This window comes from Colossoma macropomum, unplaced genomic scaffold, assembly GCF_904425465.1.
Source record: "Colossoma macropomum unplaced genomic scaffold, Colossoma_macropomum, whole genome shotgun sequence".
In the NCBI taxonomy this organism is placed as follows: Eukaryota; Metazoa; Chordata; class Actinopteri; order Characiformes; family Serrasalmidae; genus Colossoma; species Colossoma macropomum.
Window position 1 is genome coordinate 41,624,097 of NW_023494785.1, and position 22,978 is coordinate 41,647,074.

A 22,978-nucleotide genomic window follows, 5' to 3' on the forward strand; every position below is an offset into this window, starting at 1 on the left:
CACATTTCGAACTGACATTACCTCCAAAAATCTTTTAAAACGTCAACACGTCAAAGTTTATAATTACACCAGCTTTTTTGTCGCTACACTGTGGGATTTAACGTCGATATCCATTCAGTGTTGTCGAAGTCTAATTCATACTAGCGCCTCAGATGGCTTTATCTGTTTAGTTTGGAATTAAAGTGCATATTTGTTTTATGTTTAATCAAGTCAGATTCTTTAAACTGTACATTTCATCATTTTTTCATAATGGGATACACTATGTTTTTTAGACATTTCAGTGTATTTAATCAGTACATATGCTTTATATGCTTCATGTTCACAATTTTATTTCTTTTTCACCAAAGCTAGTTATGTAATGTTATATATTATACATTTATAATAATATGTCTTGGAATTTTTGCTTCAGATTGTTTTGTTTGAAGATCCACGTGGACCAAATTCCACGAAATCTAAATTCCCAAGCACTTCCTTGGTGCTAAACTCCAATTGAGAATGTTTGTACAGTCAGAATTTATATCTAACTTCAGTTCAGTGGCATAAAAGTAATAGACTGATTAATTGTAAAACACTTATTTCAAAAACATTCACAAATCTCTGTTATCAAAGCCTTAAGACGTGGAGTGCATATATAACGCAAGACAAGCTTATTACAAGTCTTTGATATGCATATTACAATATAATAACAAAATAATAACTATGTAATATGCTATGTTTTGTAGTAAATGATGACAATTAGAAAAACTATAAAAATAAGATCGTACCTTTGTTGGAATATTCAGTTTTTGATGATCGGATGATCTGACGCTTCTCTCAGACGTCCTCTCCGGATGTGTTGACTTGCTGGGTACAAATTGCTCTAAAGCGTGTTTCACCCCTCCCTTACGTCTGATTGGCCTAATAGGGAAAACGAGATGTCCAGTTATTGGTTAGGAGCTCCGGAAGCGAATAATGTCTGATCTTCCATTTCTAATTCTCTAACGAGACAAAAGACGGCTGATGATTGTTGATATCCATGGATGTAAATAACTCATACATTAGTTCTCTGAAAATGAAAGTTTGTGTTGGTTTTTTTTTGCCTCCGATTGTTTGATGTTTTGAATATAGATTCTGGTGGACCAAATTCCGAGAAATCGAAATCCTTCCTCAATGCTAAACTCATAACTGAAAACTTTTGCGCAGCAGAAATTTATATCTAATAACACCTGATGGTATAAATGTACTACATTCATTAACTTTACTTAAAACGCTTTTTAAAAAAAATAAAAAAATCAACTTTTATTACAATAACAGTCAAAAAATCTGTTACTATAACCATAAGAAGTGAATACTGAATATATAACGCAAGACAAGCTTATTACAGGTCTATGATATACATATTACAATATAATAGCATAATAATAACCATGTAATGTGTAATGTTTAGACCTAAATAATGAGATAATGAGTAAAATTATAAAATTTGACCATACCTGTGTTCGAATATTCAGTTGTTGATGATCGGATGATCTGACGCTTCTCTCAGATGTCGTCTCCGGATATGTTGACTCGCAGAGTAAAAATTGCTGTAAAATGTCTGTTGACCCCTCCCTTACGTCTGATTGGCCTAATAGGGATAACGAGATGTCCAGTTATTGGTTTAGATCTCTGCCTTCACTTCTGATTGGCTGAAGAGACAAAGCGCTGATGACTACTGATGACCATAAATATAAATTACACATACAGTAGCTCTCCAAAAACAAAAGCTTCTTATTTAACATAATAAATAATCATTGTTTTGCTTAGGATTAAGTTTTGCTTGAAGATCCATATTGATCAAATTCTGGGAAATCAAAATCCCGAGCGGTTTCTCACAGCTTTTGAAAATATTTGCACAGCAGGAACATTTAACTTAAGTCCAGTAAAACCTGATGGTATAAATCTGATGCTTTAACTTCAAATATTTCTTATCACAATAACACTTACAAATGTCTGTAATCGAAGTCATAAGAAGGGAAGAGTGGAGATGTATCCAAGACAAGCTCAATACAAGTTTATGATATGCTTTTAATAGCATAATAACATAGTAATAATATGTAATATACTATATTACAGCGGGAAATGATGAAATGTAGTCCGTGCATCAAAAGATGGATGTGAAACTTTTACGGTTGGTTTCCCAGCCCCAGATTAAGCCTAAGCACAGTGTTTTTTTAATGTTGAACATGGTTGATGTTGCAGTTTAGTCCAAAGCCAGTCTTAATCCATGCCCCATGAAACTGGCCCTTAGAGTAAATCGTCCCTGTCCAAAGAAGAACTTGTATCTCCACAATAGTACATTTACAGGAGAAGACAAAAACATTCTAAACTCATAATGCAAGTTCATGTAAAGAGGTTTAAGTGTTTTTGAAGCATTATTGGTCCATTCATCTTGGAATTCAGTGTAAAGGAGAGTCGCCGGGTTCAAATGATGTAGAAAAAAATCTACCACCTTTTTTTTTCTGGACAGTAATGAAATGCTATGTATTTTTTTTTTTTTTTGAATGATATTTTGAATGATAACATCCACTTCTTGTGAATATAATAATATATTGCATCTTAAAAGTAAGTGTTCCACGATTTAAAAAACAGCAGATGTGAAGAAATATCTAACAGCATCTAAACCTCAGAAATAACAGAAAATTGATCATTGATTCTTAAAAAAAACGGTTCCTTTTTATGGGGATCTTTGGCTGGTCTGTAATTTTCCTTTTTAATAATTTAACTCAGTAGTAACAACCAGCTACTCGGTTCAGTTCACACAGGACGTCAACCGTCATCATCATCATAGTTTGACCATACAAAACTGTTTAACAGTGAATCTGCTGTAAAACAGAATTTTTGCCTGTAGATGAAGACACCATAGGTTTGTCTTTTCTCTGTTTTTTCTATTCTGTCTGCCTACAAACGTTCTAGAAAGCTTAGAACTTTTTCTGATGAGCCAACATAAAACGTGAAACATGAGCTTTCGTGTTTACCTAAAAAAGGTCATTTTACTTACAGAAAAATGTTCATATACATTTGAAAAATTCTGTAATTTTTTCATGGTAAATAAAAATCAACAGGATGAACAGCACTAAAAATAAAGGTGCTTGATTGGACGGATTCAACTTGTAATTAGTATCTCCATATTATGTAAGAAAAACAGTTCTTTTTTGAGATTTTTATGGAACTAGTATGATTTTTCTGTGGCTCCAAAGCACTAGCATTTTAAAGAGTGATGGGCAGCGCTTTAGTTTCTTTTTCTGCCCTGAAACGTTCATCTTGCACAGTGTTCTTCACTTTCTTACAAATTTGCAATCTGTAAAGATCAAGTCCATTAATAAAAGCAGCGCTTTTTGCTATTTAGTGATTATTAAACACATAAAAGAGGCACAAAAGTACACAAAGTAGACCACCAAACTATAGCTTTGTCATTTAGAGTCCAATATCATAGTTTAAATTCATGAGAAAAACTGAAATCACAGTTTAACAAAAAAGTACTATTTGCTAATTTGCAGAAATTTAAATGACTGTAAAATTTAAAGGAAAGTAAAATCTGAATTGGCTGAATATTGATCTGTTTGTGTAGCCTGTTCTAAAAACTCATGCAACATTTTTCTCTTGATTAATCTGATCTTTAGATTATTCCTCAAAGCAGCAGCTCATTTCTGACAACTAGACATTGACGACACCAAGTTTTGGCAAATGATAAAGTTTCTATCAGGGTGCCAAATCTGTCCTGAAATGTTTTAATTAGCCTCTAGATTCAGTTCAAAACCTACAACTTATAACGATCCTGATATCTGGAGCCTAGACTTGTGAAATCATGCTATGCTCACTTTGAAAAACAGGACTTTCATAACATCTTCCTGCTTCTGCATTTTAGACATAACAAAATATATTGCATGGTTTTAAAATGTGTCCTTGTCACATTGTTTGCACATAAACATTTTAACCACCAGCATCAAAACAGGTTTAAAAGATTGAAATGTAGATAACAAACGAGTCGAATGCGCCTCGGCCGCAGCATTAAAGCGCCTCAGCTTCACCTTCGCCACTTTATAAATGAGAATAGCCTTCAGCTGGGAGGAAACGTTTCAACCACTGTGATGCTACATTCCTAAAAATAGAGATAAATGCGCTAAAATGGAGGTTTTCGAACTGGTCCTCGGGGACCACGAGATGGTCCAAATTTTTGCTCCAACCTAACTTGTAAAAGACCAAAAACATGGACTGTCTGAGGACCGGTTTGAGAACCTGTTGACGCATAGTCCTTTAGAGGACCATTTTTGTACATGAGCAATGCAAGTGTGAAGAACCTTCTTGAAGTATAAGGAACCTCCATATACTGTAAACGCTCTTGGAAAAACCCTTAAATTGGTGAAGAACCTCTACATGATGTATATTACATGTATATTACTCCAAACGTTTTTCAAAGGTTCTCCTTCCAATCTCTTCTCCAGGTTCTTTAGGGAACTAGAAGTGGTTTCATCACAGCTAATAATTAATTTACACAAAAGCCAATCTGAGATTACAGAAGTAAGCCAGACGATACGCAGGCATCTAAAGTTCTTCAGATTTCCAGGAATATTTATTCGCAAACAGATTGAGCTTGGTAAGTTGCCTGAATTCCATGAGAATTCTTCTTTCCAGATTGGATGGTTCTGCTCTTCTCGTGTTCAATTGGTGGATCGTGCTGTACCTCCATAACGTTATGACAAACTTCTCCCTGAATGTCCTTTAGAACATGAAGTTCTGCTGTTGTGGTTTCTGTCTGGCACCACATTCTAGTTTCATTTAGCAAGTCATGGAAAGGAAGATGTGGGAGAAACATGCTGAAGTTCCAAAAGCATTTATATAAGAACTTTTGTTTCCTTCAGGATCCATCTGAACATGCCAGGCCTGCAGCTGTAATACGGACGTTTCCTGGACAAACAAAACAACCAGAGCTCTGATGGTTCACTTCATTTCGCAAGATTGACAACCGTGAAAACGTTTTCTTGCATGATGAAATGGTTCTTTAGATTGATAGTTCTATATAGCAACCAAAAGGGTTCTTCTGTTGTTATAATGTCAGCATGCTGCGCTAGGACTAGGGTGGTTTGCCCCGGGGAACCACATGAAGCTGGTGAAATGGTTCTTTAGATTGATGGAAAATTTGTTTATTTGTTCATTTTGAAAATAGTTCTATATAGCACCTAAAAGGGTTCTTCTTTTGTTATAATGTCAAGCTTGTTAGAATAGAACCCTTTTTGGTGTAATATAGAACTATATTGAATCTGAAGAACCATTTCATCATGCATAAAAGCATGTAATTGGTTCTTTGAGTGTTTATGGTTCCATATAGAACCATTGCCTTCACTAAAAACCCTTGAAGAACCATCTTTTTTTAAGTGTATACTACATAGAACCATGAACACTTAACGAACCATTTGCATGACTAAATGTTTCTTTGCATGGTGAAATGGTTCTTTAGGTTGATGGAAAATGTGTTTATGGTTCTAAATAGAACCTTTTTGAAATTGGTTCTACATAGCACCAAAAAGGGTTCTGCTATTGTTACGATGTCAAACTTGTTACAATAGAAGAGTCCTTTTTGGTGCTATATAGAACCATACACAACACATTCTCCATCGATCTGAAGAACCATTTGAGCGTGCAAATGATTCTTTGAGTGTTTATGGTTCTAGAACCGTTGCCGTTACTAAAGAACCCTTGAAGAACCATTTTAAGTGATGTTGCGATCTTCTACAGATAAACATGAACACCTCTCAGCTTCACCTTCAGATGTAGCACAGTGGAGAGGCAGAAGGCAGATGGAGGAGGGAGAGGCTGCCTCCCCGAGCAGTACAGCATGCTGCGCTAGGACAGGGGTGGTTTGCTCTGGAGAACCACATGAAGGTCGAAACAAACATGTCGTCTGCCTCACATCTGTCTCTGAGGTTTCACCCTTCTTTCATTCTCCTCTTCCTGCCTCGCTCGAGCTCGTCTTCAGAAAACACAAGTCTCCCTCTCACTGCTCACACCTAACATCCCAACACTCACAGACCAACAAACTAACCCCTGAACACTGCAGGCTCCTCTGATGTTCACTAATGTTCACTAATGTTCACTAATCTCACGTTCTTAACAGTAAAGCCTCCTAAACAGTTCTTGACCTGGACGTACGGTTCAAAGACAAGTCTTTGATGGGTATAGAAGCTTGTTTACTGCTGTGCTTTCAGAGAACCATCTGTTAACAGTTTCTAAAGGGAACTAAAAGTGCTTCTTCAGTGGCATCGCTCCGAAGAACGCTTTCAGGTTCCATGTAGCATCTTTATTTCTTTGGGCCTGGAGTGAATTATTCAGCTTGCATTATGAATTATCACATATGTAATATGAATTATTCAGTATTTAATGTATCCACTATGAAGCAACTGCTGTGAATTATTAGCTGCTACAATGACTTATTTAGTGTCCACTATACAAAATATATCAAACATTCTGCACTGTGAATGATTCCATAACTATTATGAAGTATTCAGTATCCACTATGAATTATTACATAACTTCTGTATCCATTATGAATTAATACGTAACTACTGTATCCACTATGAATTATTCCATAACTACTGTATCTGCTATGAATTATTCCACAATTACTGTATCCACTATGAATTATTCCATAACTACTGCATCCACTATGAATTATTACGTAACTACTATATCCACTATAAATTAATACATAACTACTGTATCCACTATGAATTATTACGTAACTACTATATCCACTATGAATTAATACATAACTACTGTATCCACTATGAATTATTACGTAACTACTATATCCACTATGAATTAATACATAACTACTGTATCCACTATGAATTATTACGTAACTACTGTATCTGCTGTGAATTAATACGTAACTACTGTATCCACTATCAATTATTCTCGATCTTCTATTAATAATCTAGTAACTAATCAATTATTCAGTATCTATGATGAAATATTGATGAACCACTATGAATTATTTGGTGTCTATGATCAATTATTCAGTAACTATTATTAATTATTTCATAACTACTATTAATTATGCAATAACTACTATGAATTATTCAGTTACTACCGGTTATGCAGTTATCATATCAATTATTCAACTACTGTATCCACTATGAATTATTCCATAGCTACCACATATTATCCAAAATCAATTACACCAGTAATTACTGGGAATTATTCACTATGTGTCTATGATGAATTATTCAATAATCACAATGGATTATTCCGTATCTAAAATGAACAATTTGGTAACTGTTATAAACTATTTGTTATCTGCTATTAATAATGCAGTAACTACTATGAATTATTCAGGAACTACTATGAATTATTCAGTAACTTTTATTGCTTATTTAGTAACCACTGTTATTATGCAGTAACTAGTATGAATTATTCAGTTACTTATTAATTATTTGGTAACCATTACGAATTATTCAGTATCTAAAATGAATTATTTGGTAACTATTATAAATTATGTGGTATCTGCTATTAATTATGCCATAACTACTATTATCTACTTATCCAATACCTACTGTCAGTTACTCAATATCTACTATGAATTATTCTGTAACCTTTATAATATATTTGGTAACTACCATGAATTGTTTGGTAACCACTGTAAGTTATTTGGTAACCACTTATTATGGCAACCACATGATCTATGCAACACTACATTATCTATCTACATTACTATTCAGTTATTGATCTTAAGGCTTATTATCCAGGATCTGCTGTGAATCTACAGTGTAGTGTATGTGTGTAGGTGTAAAAGTTTGCTATGGTAATCAGAGGTTAAACTAATTGGAATACTAGCTGTAAGAGGTGATCAGCCGACTGCAGTGTTTTGGGGACCCACAGAGTGCAGGTCTGATTCATCACTGTGGGATTGTCATGTTGAGGTTGTTTTGAGAGGAAAGACCCATTTCTGAGGGATCCCTCATTACTCACGTACACCGAGAGGGCGTACAGACAGAAAACGCAACCGTTACCGAAAAAGTGAAAGATAGAGAGGGAAAGAGGAGGTAGCTGAGCACTTTCAACACGTCTTACAGGCTTATGTAGTGTTTCCCTTCAATTAGTCATCTCTGAGAATAGCACCATAAAGACCAAGTTCAACAGGAGTCGCACGGCATTGTGCTTTTGGTTTTTCTGGGGTTTTTGACACCAATTCGAAAGCAGCTTCACAGTGTTTGAACATTTCATGATGAATGGACTGACAGAAAAAGTCCAAAATCACTTAGAATCACTTTTTACTTTCAAGTTGCCATGTTGGTGATACGAGGATTTCCTGTGACAGTAGGACACAGTAAAATGCATACTTTTTTTGATAAACACTGCCAGATTTGTCATCCGTTTCATTAATAAGCCTCTGTAGGTTCTCTGAACTCTAAAATTAGCTCGGGCTCATGTGGGAGAGCAGCGTCGCCCACTTCTCGCCACCTCTCTCCACCATGTGATCCTTCTTTCTTTCAGTAATGACTGTTTGCGTCTTCTCTCACATTCAGGGGATCCCTCACACTCGATTGTTAATCATCAGACACTTTCAGACATTCCTACACGTTTCTCATTCACACCCTGCACACCACTGAACTGGCCTAAAAAATGGCTCTAAATACACCAACGAGACGAAGGCGAGGACCGAGAACCCTTCAGAACATGGACGTTCTGCTGTCTGGCACCATGGTCTAGTTTTAGTAAGTTATGAAGAGGAAGGTATGGAAGATTCATGGTAGATACTTAATAATTCATAGTGGCTACCGAATAAGTCATAGTAGATACTGAATAGTTCATAGTACATACTGAATAATTCATAGTAGACACTGAATAATTCATAGTGGATACCGAATAATTCATAGTAGATACTTAATAATTCATAGTGGATACTGAATAATTCATAGTGGATACCGAATAATTCATAGTAGATACTGACTAATTCATAGTAGATACTGAATAATTCATAGTGGATACTGAATAATTCATAGTGGATACCGAATAATTCATACTAGATACTGAATAATTCATAGTGGATACCGAATAATTCATAGTAGATACTGAATAATTCATAGTACATACTTAATAATTCATAGTAGACACTGAATAATTCATAGTGGATACCGAATAATTCATACTAGATACTGAATAATTCATAGTGGATACCGAATAATTCATAGTAGATACTGAATAATTCATAGTAGATACTGAATAATTCATAGTGGATACTGAATAATTCATACTAGATACTGAATAATTCATAGTAGATACTGAATAATTCATAGTAGATACTGAATAATTCATACTAGATACTGAATAATTCATAGTAGACACTGAATAATTCATAGTGGATACTGAATAATTCATACTAGATACTGAATAATTCATAGTGATTACAGTAATTTATAGTGGATACTGAATAATTCATAGTGGTTAGTACTTGTTATGGTCACTGCATAAGTGACAGTAGTTACTGAAAAATGCATCATAGATACTGAATAATTAACAATTATTGGTCATTAATTGTAGCTATAGAATAATTCAAAGTAAATGCTGAATAATTTATGGTAGTTATTATACAAATCGTTAAGGTGACTGTATAACTCATAGTAGTTCATAAATAATTCATAGGAGTTACTGCATAATTTATAGTAGTTACCAAATAAATTATAATAGACTCTGAATAATTCATAGTGGTTCATAAATAATTTATAGTAGCTACTGAATAATTCATCATTAATACTGAATAATTGATAGTAGTCATTGGATTATTCATAATAGTTACACAATAATTCATAGTGGGTACAGTAGTAATTCATAAATAGAGTAATTCATGGTGGATATTGAATAATTCATAACAGTTATGGAATCATTCACAGTGCAGACGGTATGTGTAGCTGTTTGCTATCCAGTGGTTTGTAGTTGCTGATTAAGGACTCAAATTATGCAAGAAATTCCAAAAGCGTTTCTTCACAAACTTTCTGAACAGAAGCTTCCTGAGGAGAAGCGTTTTCTGAGCAGTGAACGCTGTGCTAGTAAACATGATGAGGGCAGATTCTACTGAAGTTTCGCCTCTGCTGTTTGTGCGAGTTCAGGCGTCGAGCTCTTCCACTCGGTGATGTAAGTCCTGTGGGCTCAGAGTGTAAACACAGTGGAAATGTCAATGGAAAGAAGCGAACTGAGCTTTAGTGACATTTGGTTTCACGATTGCAAAATGTTAGTGAACATCTTCCATTACAAACCTCTCTCGCTGTCTCTCTCTTGCTCCTCCCCCTTTCGCACTGTAATTTCTGTAAATGACCTGCATTATTAAAGTGATGTTCCATTACTTTTCCACCAAACCTGCAGTTTCTTTGCTTTTTCTACTACTTGCTGGTTTAAATGTGCTGTGTGGCTAAAGCTTTCAGGTGGAATATCAGATGTTCAAAGCCTCATGCAGTGCTGGGGCTTCAGGGGGGCACATGGCTTCCAGGACCCCTGTTGGGCCCCTCACAGATGCGGACACCACTGTACACCCACGACTCAGAGAGCGATTCAGTAGCTCACCAGTTAGCTTCCATCAACACTACACAGATATCGCCGCTGTACAAAAACAACATTTGGATCTGCAAAATAATAACTTTACAGCAGGAGCCAAAAACGTTGTGTACTTTTAATGTAAGTTAATGTAGAGAGATTTTACTCTTAAGTGAGTTTGGAGCATTTCTATTGGTCCATTCATTGTGAAGTTTTCACACAAGGTGAAGGATGGCTGCTCAAATGATATAAAAAAAATAAAAATGGACAAAATGGAGATACATTTTTTGTTTTTTTGGACAGGATGGATCCCCATTATTTACAGTCATTTACAAACACAGAAGTATGTTTTGTTGATTTTCTAAGTGAAAATAATTTAAATAATATTTTTCAGATTTTTGCAGTTTCTATGAATTGCTGAATTTCAGATATTAGAAAAAATAAAGAATAAAATATAAAATGTGCCATTACTTTTGCACAGGCTGTGTTTTATCTTTTTATCCAGTATGTTTCGGTAATTGTGCATCAAATGTAAACACTGAGGTTAATGTGGTTAGCGTTAGATGCTAGCAGCTGGGGGGCATGCAGTGTTGTTTGAGACAGAACAGTAGCGAGTAAACAAGTAAAAAATGTTATCTCTTTTTTTACTTAAGTGTAACAAACATTCATTCTTTTTTCCACTGGGTTCCATTCTAACCATCTACTTCTACACATTTGACACTTTCTGTCTGTCTAAAACTGTCATTTATAGAATTTTACAAACACTAAACCAACAATATTAATAACTTCTCATAGACGAGACTGTTTACAGAAGCAACAACCACAGCAACTGCCTAACTGCACCCCAAAATAAAGGCATTCAAATAAAAATAAACCATTAAAGAGAGCGAGAACAAATGGAGCAATAGTTGGTGGATGTAGTTTTTGAGACTTAGCATTTCGCAAAGAGCTGCAAAGATCAGATGTGCTGATAAATCAGAGATTCGTTGAAATAGTTCCTAAAACACACCTGACAGACTCCCCAAGCAGGACGATCCACGAGGCTAACAGGTAGTGTATAGGCTTCCTTTTCTTAGCTATGTTATAAAACTACAGTAAACTGCTACTTTTGGGGTAAAGGGGAATTTTTTTCTCTGAACTATCGCTTTAAGCATTGCTGTGACCCAAATGTACTTCCCCCTCCCCCCATAAGGCAGTCTCGGTCCTGCTTCTCGGTTTCCCCAGTTCTAACACATCCAGTACACCTTTGTATTCTGCCTAATCAGCCTAATTATGGCTTTAAATCTCTTTTCTGTGCTAATTTTTTTGCTTTGTTTTATGTTTTTGTGTTTGCAATAGAAAATGTTAAGCCTTTAATGCACAAAGTCATGATCTAACATTGGGGCAGGTTGTGCACTGTGAAAGAGCCAAATATGCCCATTGTAGAGTTACCTGGTTTTCTAAAGGCTTATGTTCTCAAACCTAAACATGTGGTCCTGCTTTATTTAGCCCCCAGTAGATTCTTAATAGATGTTAAAGTTATTAACAAGCTGTCTGTTTAAACATCGTTCTCTGCAGTGTTTGGATTGGGGTTAGCGTTAGTACCAGGGTTGGGTTTAAGACCAGTGTGGGGGGGGTGCATTTTGGGCTGAGGTTAGGGTTAGGATTAAAAAATTAACTGGGAAAGTTAAGGTGAATTTGATAGATATTTGGTAGAATGTAAGTTAAATGTAAGATTAGCATAAACAAAGCATCTGCAGTGGGTTCGGCACATAAATGGTTCTGGGTTAGGTTCATGCATTTTTGACCAACAGCAAAACTTTGACCTTAAATGGCCAGCAGATCCAAACTTTTACTACCCATTTTTAAAACTTAGCCAATGTACATTATAGTCTTTATACCTACTGGCTAATAAACCTGAGTATGTAATAAGCTTGGCGATTTTAAGGTGTTAGCCTTATCGTAACTTCTGGAAAAACTGTCAGCTGAATATTTCAGGTTGGCAGAATTTCCAGGAAGAAATGCAAAATGGGGTAAAAGCTGAACTCCACCCAGCCAGGCCGTATCACGACTGCAGACACTTCTACCCAAGCACAGGCTGCGTCTGCAAATAATTTCACACCATTTATCGCACACACGTGCCTACATACTGGATATTTGCAGTTTTAAAAGCAACATCCATTTTTTCTTATCAATTTTATCCCATCATCATAGTGAGTCAGTCATATTAAATTAGATGTTTATTGTTGTTTCCATCCCAGCAACTCTAATCTGTCCTTCACTGCACCAAGAACATGCAAAACTGTGAAGCTACAGCAACAAAGCATTTATCTGGTATCTGGTAAACAAAGCAGTTTATCTGGTTTTATTCACCTCAAACACTTTGAATGAAACAACATCGCAAAGCAAAGCTTTAGTTTAGAAGAACAAAGGCAGTATTTTACATCAGTTCAAGCAAAAACATATATATATATATATATATATATATATATACACACACATATATATTATTGCTGTTATTTATTATTGCTGTTATTTTGCTGATATATATATATATATATATATATATATATATATATATATATATATATATATATCACTGTTGTCAGAACAAAACCTTGTATTTCCAAAATGGTAACTTTACAGAAGAAAGATAAAACATACTTTCCTTTTAATGTAATTCAATGGAACCAGACATTTTTCCAAGTAATGTTGGGTCATTTCTGTTGGTCCATTCATCATGAAATGTACACACGATGTAAAGGACAACGAGTACTTGCAAATTATGTCATAAACTGAAAAACGACAAACATGGAGATACAAGGTTTTGTTCTGACAACAATGATATATATAACGCCATAAGTTGTTCACAGGCCACATTTAACCCCCGATATGATAAATTCAGCAAATAAACAGTAATTATACACTAAAATATGCTCTCACTTTCACCAGGGGCACCTAAACTTTTGCACACAGCTGTAAGTAGAAATATTGTTACCTCACAATGACAAATATAACATATATAGCAAAAAATAACTTTATTTGGTTATTATTTGGTTCCTAAAGATCATCTATAGAAGCTCAACCTGTACACAAACTGGTGATTAGTAGATGAGTAGACTAACAGTGTTAGGTTTAAGTTTAGGTTTAGGTTTAATAGAATCAGCTACAATGTAAAGTTCAGATATTTAGATGAAAGTTAAAGACAGACCATGCATCAAAGCATCTTCGGGAAACACTCGAAACAAAGTGCTACCAAAACAACTCAAGCGCAAAAGTCTGAGGTCCAAAATGCTTTTCGAGCGCTGAGTAACTTCTAGAACCGCAGTGGAACGTCTTATTACGTGCAGCGCCTATCGGCATATGAACTGAAATAAGACTCTTCTCTTTTAGGTCTAAGGTAAAATGCTAAAGCTCCGAAGTAAGAAGTGTGAACAGCAGGTCAGAAGAACAATAATGTTCTCAACTCCGTCAAGAACCTTCCAGAAGCTCAAAATGTCTCATGCAAAGAAGCAAAGAACCCTGCTATGTAACTCCATACAAAACCATGCTACTGTTACCTCACTGGACATAATCAGCCATGACAACTCAAGACCCTATGTTTATGACATGTTTATGACATGGTTATGTCAGTGTTATTAGCACACTGTTAGAAATAAAGGTTCTGTGCAGGTACATTTTTGGTTCATCGAGGTGCAGACAATGTAAATGTGCCCTCAAAGGTACAACAGTGGTTTTAAGGTCTGATTGTGAACCTTAAATAAGTTTTTCCAGGTGAAAAGTTCGTATTTGTATCTTTTCATAACCGAATGTTTTAAAACAGAACAGTAAAATAAAGTCCTGGAGACGAGACGGGGTGTGTGGAGTCAGTACATCTTAGAAAATATCATTTCAGTGGATTATGGTCCAGTTATGTTCCCTGACTGAAGGTACTGAGATGTACTCTTGAGGGTTCCATCCCAGTGACTATAGGGCACTGCCCCAGTGACAGTTTACTACCTTTATTTCTGAGGGTGCAGAGTTCCAGTAAAGTGCTACCAAAACTTTCTGCTGCTACCACGACCAAACTGGACCAACAGTGCTGACCCTCTGGAGCCGTGCCTGTCCTGACGAAATATCTCCAGAGATTAGAGACTCACAAAATCATCAATGAAGGAACAAAAACCCCAGAATGCATCCCTGGAGTCTACAGACAAAGGTCAGGGTTCAGAGCTCCACCATCAGAAAGACACAAGGAAACCACTGTTGGGTGAAAAGAACATGAAAGTGCATTTCATTTGTCAGAAAGCACCTGAACCATCTTACAGAGCTCAGCGTGATGTTTGAGACGATTCAAGCAAAGTGGAACTTATGGGCTGAACATCTAACAGAACTTCAGACCTACAGGTAGTGATTGCCGCGCCTGGTCAACCCAGCAGAAAAATGATCAGAGAATTCGAAAAAGAACGTAAGATCATTTGCAGTTTCAGAACGCTCTAGTCAAAGCTGATTATTTTTACCAACTGTTTAATTTTTCCAATTTTTCAAAATGAATGCAGTGACTCAGATTTCTTTACAGTGGTGGTGATAGGAACCAGGGGTGGCCATGACTACAGCACAAATATAGCCAATTTATTTATCATCTAAAACCACCAGTGAACCTACACATGCCTTCTGAGTGTTTATATGTTTATCATGGTAAACTAGCAATAAATATGAATAAATAAGCTTTACTGGGGACTATTTTGCTGCACAACACCCTGCATGTGTCCCTCCACCATGAATGGATTTTAAACATATGTTTTAAGGACAAAATCTTCTCAAAACTACCGTAAAACAGTGTCTCAGTCATCAGGCCGTGAATTCATAACCGTTTCATGTAGTAACTTCCTGTGAGGGAGCTTTGAGAGGTGGACGTCTGGTTCCTATCACCACCACTGTGAACAATTCCGACTGTAAGTTTCTCTATAAGAGAGCCTTTCACACCAAACCTCTCTGAATGACTTTGTTTACATCTTCACCAACTGCATGTTTTATTAGTGAGCAGAAATAGTTGCATTTAAGTGAATTTAGTGCAGCATAATGTGTGTAAAGTTGAATAAAAGTCGCTGCATTCATAGTTTCTGAAAGCAGTTTTAAAACATGGCACTGCTGTTTGGGTACCACTTCAGAATAAGACCACTCTTATAAAAGATTTGTTTAAAATTAGCCTATAAATGGTAGTTAATTATGTCATAAACACCTTAAAATCATTAATAAACAGTCACAACACTTAAATGAAAAGGTTAACAGTTACCTGTTGCTTGCCTAACAGTGAACCCTCATTCATTTATACTGCTTAACCTTATATTTTATTTCATCAGTCACCATTAAACCCTTAACAAGCTAAAGGCCAACTGGGTTTTATTACACGCTTCTATAACCTAAGAATAGCTCCATTAGTTTGCATTGAAGTCCCAGTAGTTACTGAATAATAAGCGTTTATATAAAATAAACCTGGAGTGTTAAGGGGTTAAACCTGTCAGCTTCATCACACATTCATGTTCATCAATATTACAGGTCAATTGTGCCCTTTTAATAATGTGTTGTAACTATTTATAATGATTTTTAAAGTGTTTATAACCATTAATAAACTCATTTTAAAAAACATGCATTATTCCAAAGTGGCGCCGCTGTTTCTTTTCTGTCTGCTCGAAGTTTTCAAATATCATGATACATGTGAAAATCTCTTGCCATATCGTCTTATCACCACTATGATAAACGGGGAAAATGAAGTTAAAATAGGCTACAATGGCAGTAAGTGATGAAATTCAAGTTCAAAGTATAAAGACGTCAGCTAATCAGGCATATCTGATGTTATAGGTGGTGAATTCTAATGGAAATCTAAAAGAATAAGAAGGAGGCAGACCTGTATTACAGACCTGAGAACAACGTATCGTTTAATGTCAGTATTTATGAATATGCAACAGCTTTACAGCCCTCACTCTTACGCAGAATGTTCCAGAGAAGAACGGAGGATCATCAAAGCATGCAATGGTTACAAATACAATTTTTGCTCGAAGTCAAATACATTTGGACTGTACAGCTAAGAGTGGGCGCTATGCCAAAAATATAACATCGCAAAACACATAAGCAAAAGAGCAGCATCACATTTTAAAAGGCTGTAAAACTATGAGTACAAAAGCTTGTTTTGCATTAATGTTCGCAAAAACAACCAATTTAAAGAGAAATTCCGCTGATTTTAAGTCTTTCAGAGTGGTTTGATGGAAAATGCGCTGTTCTAGTCGGAACTGTTCACAGTGGTGGTGATAGGAACCAGACGTCCACCTCTCAAAGCTCCCTCACGGAAAAAGATTACATGAAATGGTTATGAATTCACTGCCTGAGACTTTGTTCTATGGCAGTTTTGAGTAGTTTTTGACCTAAAATACATTCATGGTGGAGGGACACACGCAGGGTGTTGTGCGGCAAAATAGTCCCGAAAGAAAACTCATTTATTTCCCAATTCATCGCTATTTTATCATCATCGACATTCCATATAAAACTCAGAAGACTCGTGTAGGTTCACCGGTGGTTTTGGATGGTAAATAAAATGGCTATATTTGTGTTGTAGTCATGGTGACCCCTGGTTCCCATCACCACCACTGCAAAGAAATCAAAGTCATTGCATTCATTTAGAAAAATTGGGGGAAAAAATCAAACAGTTGGTAGAAACAAATGTTACAAAAGAATGACTTAGTTTACATCAACTGAATGAAGGAGAAGGTTCAGAGAAAAACAGAGGAGTTCCCCTTTAAGTGTCGGCCTGCCCAAAAACGCATGTAGTGAGGAAGCCATATTGCCCCCCCAGTTCATACATACAGATAATACCACATGTCCAAGCCCATGATATCGAGTCCAGTTCAGACTCAGTTGCTACCTTTTCGTGGCATTTGAAGACAAAGTGAGAAGCAGTGCGTGAGGGTGTAGGAACACCCAAACAAATGGTGTGGTATGTGTGGGGTAGTGTTGGAGTGAAAGAGTGAAAATGTTTGTATGACACACCATGAAAGAGGGAATCCTAGTCTCAGTATGAAAAGCATTCTTATTTCTACACAACACGAGCAGGAAAACACCTCATTCAAAGGCTTTATCCTTTCATATTCTTCTATCCCGGTATCTGTTCAGACTTCAGGAGTGCACTCACTCATAAACAACACTCTGCTGAAGGGCTCCGTTCATAAGCCTGTCATGACAGCTGACATAACCCTATACAGACATTTCTAATGGCTGTTCTAACCAGCGTTAACACTGGAGCTGAAATGACATCAAAACTGACAAAAGCTGCCTTTGAGACTGTCGACGCTTGTGGGAATAAGCCTTTAGGAGTGTTTATGCAGGTGTTACCCAAAGTGCCGTGCTCATAAACAGCATGAAATACGGCAAAAAGATCTCACTGTCCAAAGAAAAGATATCAGCCTCCTCCAGCATATCGCTCTTGTCGGAAGAAAACCTCATATCTCCAAAACGATAACTTCACAGGAGAAGGAAAAAACCTACTTTACTTTTAATGTAAGTCATTTTGGGTCGTTTCTTTTGGTCCATTGTTCATGAAATTTACACACAATGTAAGGAGCAACAGGCATTTTCAGATTATGTAAAAAACTGAAAAATGACAAAAATGGAGATATGAGGTTCTCTATACATGCTTATAATATACAGTTTACTATAGGACTCATATCTCCATTTTTTCGTTTTTCAGTTTTTGCCATCATTTGAAAATGTCTGGTCTTTACATTATATGTAAATTTCATGATGAATGGACCAACAGAAGTGGCCCAAAATGACGTGGAGAAACGTCTGGTTCCATTGATTTACATTAAAAGCAAAGTATGTTTTTTGCTTCCCCTGAAAAATTACCATTTTGGAGATACGAGTGCAGCATATATTTATACTTATATTAATAACAACATAAAGAGTGCATATGGACGGTTAGGCATTGGTCCGTTTGCTGGGATTGTGTTACCTCACTGAAGCATATTTGGAACTACAGTCGTGTGCAAAAGTTAGTGCGCCCCTGGTCAAACTATGTTTTTGTTGATTTTATAAGTGAAAATACGCACCTGTCCTCTACAAGGAACACATTCTAATGCACACTTACTGTTTGTTTTAACATATTGGGGGGGAGAAAAAAAAATTGTATGGCCTGTGCACATTTTATATATTATATTAGATTTTTTCTGATATGTTAAAGTGAACTGACAGAAATTGTACTGTAATTCATTTTCACTTAGTGGATCAACAAAACATGTCATTTGAATCTTTGCATACAGCTGTTCATACCAACATGTCAGTAAATGCAGTTCATTTTTTAAAAAGCTAATTCACGCCAGTTGATTCTGTTTACCCATCAGCTATTGGCTGTACTGTAGATTTGGAAACTATGACTTTTAATGTCGCTCGTAAATGACTAAATATAACTGACAACTCACGTGTTACTCAGTATGCAAGCGTGATCCGGTTAACTGAACCCGTTTGCTAGCTATCGTTTATATATAAATCTGGGAGTCTAACCATAAATGAATGTTGGTGATCATGCGTTCATAACGTAAGCAGAAGTAAACATGAAACACTATAGACTGCAGTAAAGTTACACAATATGTGGAAGCAGGTTTGATTACGTCTCGGTGTCATGCGCAGACACATAAAAAATAAAAACAGCTTAAATGTTATAGCAATAAATAAAGGATATTAAAATGTTTTTTAATAAGTTAAAAGTAAATAAGTAATAAAAATAAATCTTAATCATATGTGAAGCAATATGCTTCATTTTATTCATTGTTATAGTCATGATTTCCCAAGAACCCCTAAGTCATATGCTTTTTAATCCAGTGTTTTTGTCTTAGGGGGGCCCAAGTTGTTTGTGGTGGGCAGAGGACCAAGAAGACAAAAAATATGCAAATAAAGAAAAAATATTTAAAAATATATTTTATAACATGACATAGTTAGAATACTAAATACTACCACTAAAAACTAAAAATTACAGTTTTTACATGTAAATAATTATTTGCACATAGTATGCAAATGTTTGTTCTCTCATCAGGGGACAGGGGGGGTCAGGGCAACTTTCGGGTGGGCCAAATCAAACGTCCTCATGGGCCACACTTTGGTCTGAACAATAACAGCCAGATAGAAGCTAATATTTCTCTTTAGGTCATTCATAACTGACCAAGGGCCTCCACTTCATTCCTCTAAACGTCCTGAGTTTGGACTCCAAAGATGAATATGATATCATACTCAGCTGTGCTTCATATGTCTGTTTACTTCTCAGAGATTCAGTCATTTACAATGAACACAGCTGCCTGACACGGAGCCTGAGTGCAATGTAGATATTAGCTTGGTTTCTTCAATGAAAACAAAGGTCCAGGCCTCAGTTTGAGGGGGATCCAAGGGGGTTTCCCATAAGAGAAACTGTCTTTGCCCTGTTTTGAATTAAAACTCTGATATAATAATGATATAAATGTTATCGAGAAAAGCAGAGACGTAGTTTCTTTTGATGTTTCAGGAGTTTGTGTGAAGGTTATTAAGACGGTGCACGCTTTGCACTGGAGAAACATCTAATGACCGTACAAGTACGTATCGCTCATACACTGTTGAAAAAGTAAGGGCCGGAACGGTCTGCCGGACCACTGCGGTCATTCGAACCCACTATCCCCCTTTATTTATTTATTTATTTATTACAGTTTAAACCCTTGACTACAGGTTTAAAACTGCTGTCATATAGTCTTATAATCATAGTTTCAAACCAAGACGCCTTCAAGACTTTAAGAGCTGCATTTCAACCGCAACGCCATGTTGATCAGTTATCATTGAGATATGAAGGCCACTGAAGATCTAAGCAGATTTTGCCCAGGTCATCCAGTTTAGGTCCCAGTGTGGCTTCTATTCAGCTCAGCATAGTTACGTTCTAGAACGTCGTCCAAGGAAAAGGTGTCCAGACCTATTTGTGAGCACAAATCGCTGCACTGTTACACTGTTAGTAATAAAGGTTCTGTGCAGGAACATTTCTGTTCATCAAGGTACAAACAGTGTAAATGTTCCCTCAAAGGTACAACAGTGGTTTTAAGGTCTGATTGTAAACCTTAAATAGGTTTTTCCAAGTGAAAAGTTTGTATTTGTACCTTTTTTATAACCGAATGCTTTAATACAGAACAGTAAAATAAAAGCCTGGAGCCCAGACGGGGTACTGAGATGAACCCTTGAAGGTACCACCCAAATGACAAGAGGGACACTGACCCAGTGACAGTTTACTAACTTTTTTCTGGGAGTGTGTGTATATAATGTATATGTTAGCAGAACCATGTTAATACCATAACATTACTCGTTCTTATGTTATTATGTGTTCAGTATAGGTTTTGAAAGGTAAAGGTAAAGGTGTAAAGCAATTTCGGCAACTAGTAAAAGAACATACATAACTATAGACACCTAGCCTTATTTTATATTACCATTTTTTATATATAATCTAAGACAGAAACCAAAGTTTAGCCATTATTTTAATCAAATTTAAAGGTGTTTTTTTGTCTAATGGTCAGTTCCAGCCAAGCACCCCAACAAGAAACCATTCAAGAATAGCTGCTATTGATTTTTGGTCGCTGTAACCGACTGATATGCAAAACAAGTTGGTCTAAAATGTTCTGAACGCTATCTTTCCACCAGGACGGATGTCTAGTACAATTAAAGATAAATGCAAACGTTCAACTATTCCCCTTTAAGTTGTGAAGCAAAGCTCAGCAGTGAAATAATTACCAGTTTCATTTACACTGGTGCCGATGGATGTGATAAAATGGTAACTTTACCAGAAACTGTAACTTTGAATGGAAGTTAATAAAACAAGATATTCTTCTAAGGAATTTTGGAGCACTCCTATTGGTTCATCGGTCATGAACTTTTAAAATGGAGATAAAGGTTTGGTCCCGACAGTGACGAACGAACTATGTAGATATGTTCCTAAATGGTTTTTGGCTTTTACAGGTTCTAGGAACAATCGCAATCGGCATAGAACCTTCACATTGTGTGGAAATTTATTAAACTGGTGCGTCTTGTTTACAACATTGATTCTTTAAGGAGCCGTCCATTGAAAGGTTCTTTAAGGAAACAGAAATGGTTCTTCTATGGCCGCTCAGTGCAATATGTATGAGGTCAACAATTAAAGCCACTGGACCAATGCTCAGAAGCTAGAGGTCCATTATCCAAAGATTAGTGCTCTTCGAATACTCCGCCATCAACTTACAAAGGCTTTGCTAAGTAGCTGAGTAGTTGAACCAGCTGTGATAAATTAGCGATAACGCTAAATTCAGAGCTTTGGCCCTCTGGGATGCTAATTCTTGGACCAATTGATAAAGCAGATACCAAATTTTTAGTAGCATTAGCATAGCTTATCACAGAAAAGCAGACTCTCATGCCAATCAACAAATCTGAACTAAGCACAATATTTAGTAGCATTTTTACTACAGTTAAAATGTCAATTGACTTGGTTCAGTAGTGTGTTTTTAATGTTAATTGCACTTTGGAAAGAAATTTTTCATATAAAAAATGTATCTTTACATATATACCATATATAAAATTGTGTAAAGCAGTCTTTACGTATGCAACATATATAATGAAGCTTTCAAAAGTGAGCTCACTTAACAGAATTTCTCAATAGAACGGTGGGTGTTTATATTCTGGTGGTTATTTTGAGGCCCACAAGTTCTTTCAGCCTGTATATAAGAATGACATCGTATCTGAAAATATTAATATGAATATATGAGAACACAAATTTGTAAGAACTCTTTAAATTGATATCTGATTTACAAGTCTTTCTTAGGTACTAACAAGCCACGGTCAGTACAAACGTGGAGAACGCAACGCTGCTGAAAACCCCTTATATGTTTGCGCTTATCAAACAATCACTGTCATTTAGAAATAAAACAGTACCAATGTTGTTGGATCTAAATAGTAAAATCTCATTATTGGACCGTAAAAAGTCAAACACAAGCCAGCATCTAAAGCTAAATGACCTGACTTCTGTTTTTCGTCACTGAAAACTGAAGCCGAGAATTAGGCCTACTGAATTTATCATTATTACAATAAATATATATGTATATATATATATATGAGCTGAGATGGGGTATGAAGTTAAATTTCGGCCGTACTTACAGTGCTGAGAAGGTGAGTTGACTCCCAGTGTTGATGCTTAGCGACCTACAGTGACATTAACATCCTCTAACTAGCTTTGCCACACAGGAAACAGTGTCGTCTCTTCTGCTCCCCTATCTACCTCACCAGTGTTGTTGGTTTATTTTACGTTTACTACTTTCTCAACACTTTTCTCTCCCTCCTCCCACCCAGACCACCTTCAGCATGTTAAAGATCGTCAGTGCTCGCTGCTAACATGTTAACCTCTGTGGTCTAAACAGTTGCTTTCACTCTCTTGTTGTAAGCCCCCAACAGGCCC

General features: G+C 36.2%; 1 protein-coding gene across 1 annotated transcript in view; it reads right to left on the bottom strand.

Moving 5' to 3' along the window:
• Positions 1–22,972, bottom strand: part of cd4-1 (CD4-1 molecule) — a 40,991-nt gene extending 18,019 nt beyond the window's left edge. Inside the window, exons 1-3 of the mRNA XM_036595140.1 lie at positions 22,681–22,972; positions 1,473–1,606; positions 765–897 (exon numbers count right to left, since the gene is read on the bottom strand). The gene's annotated coding sequence lies outside the window, so the exon portion shown is untranslated. The remainder of the gene's footprint in view (positions 1–764; positions 898–1,472; positions 1,607–22,680) is intronic.
• Positions 22,973–22,978: the final 6 nt, after the last annotated feature.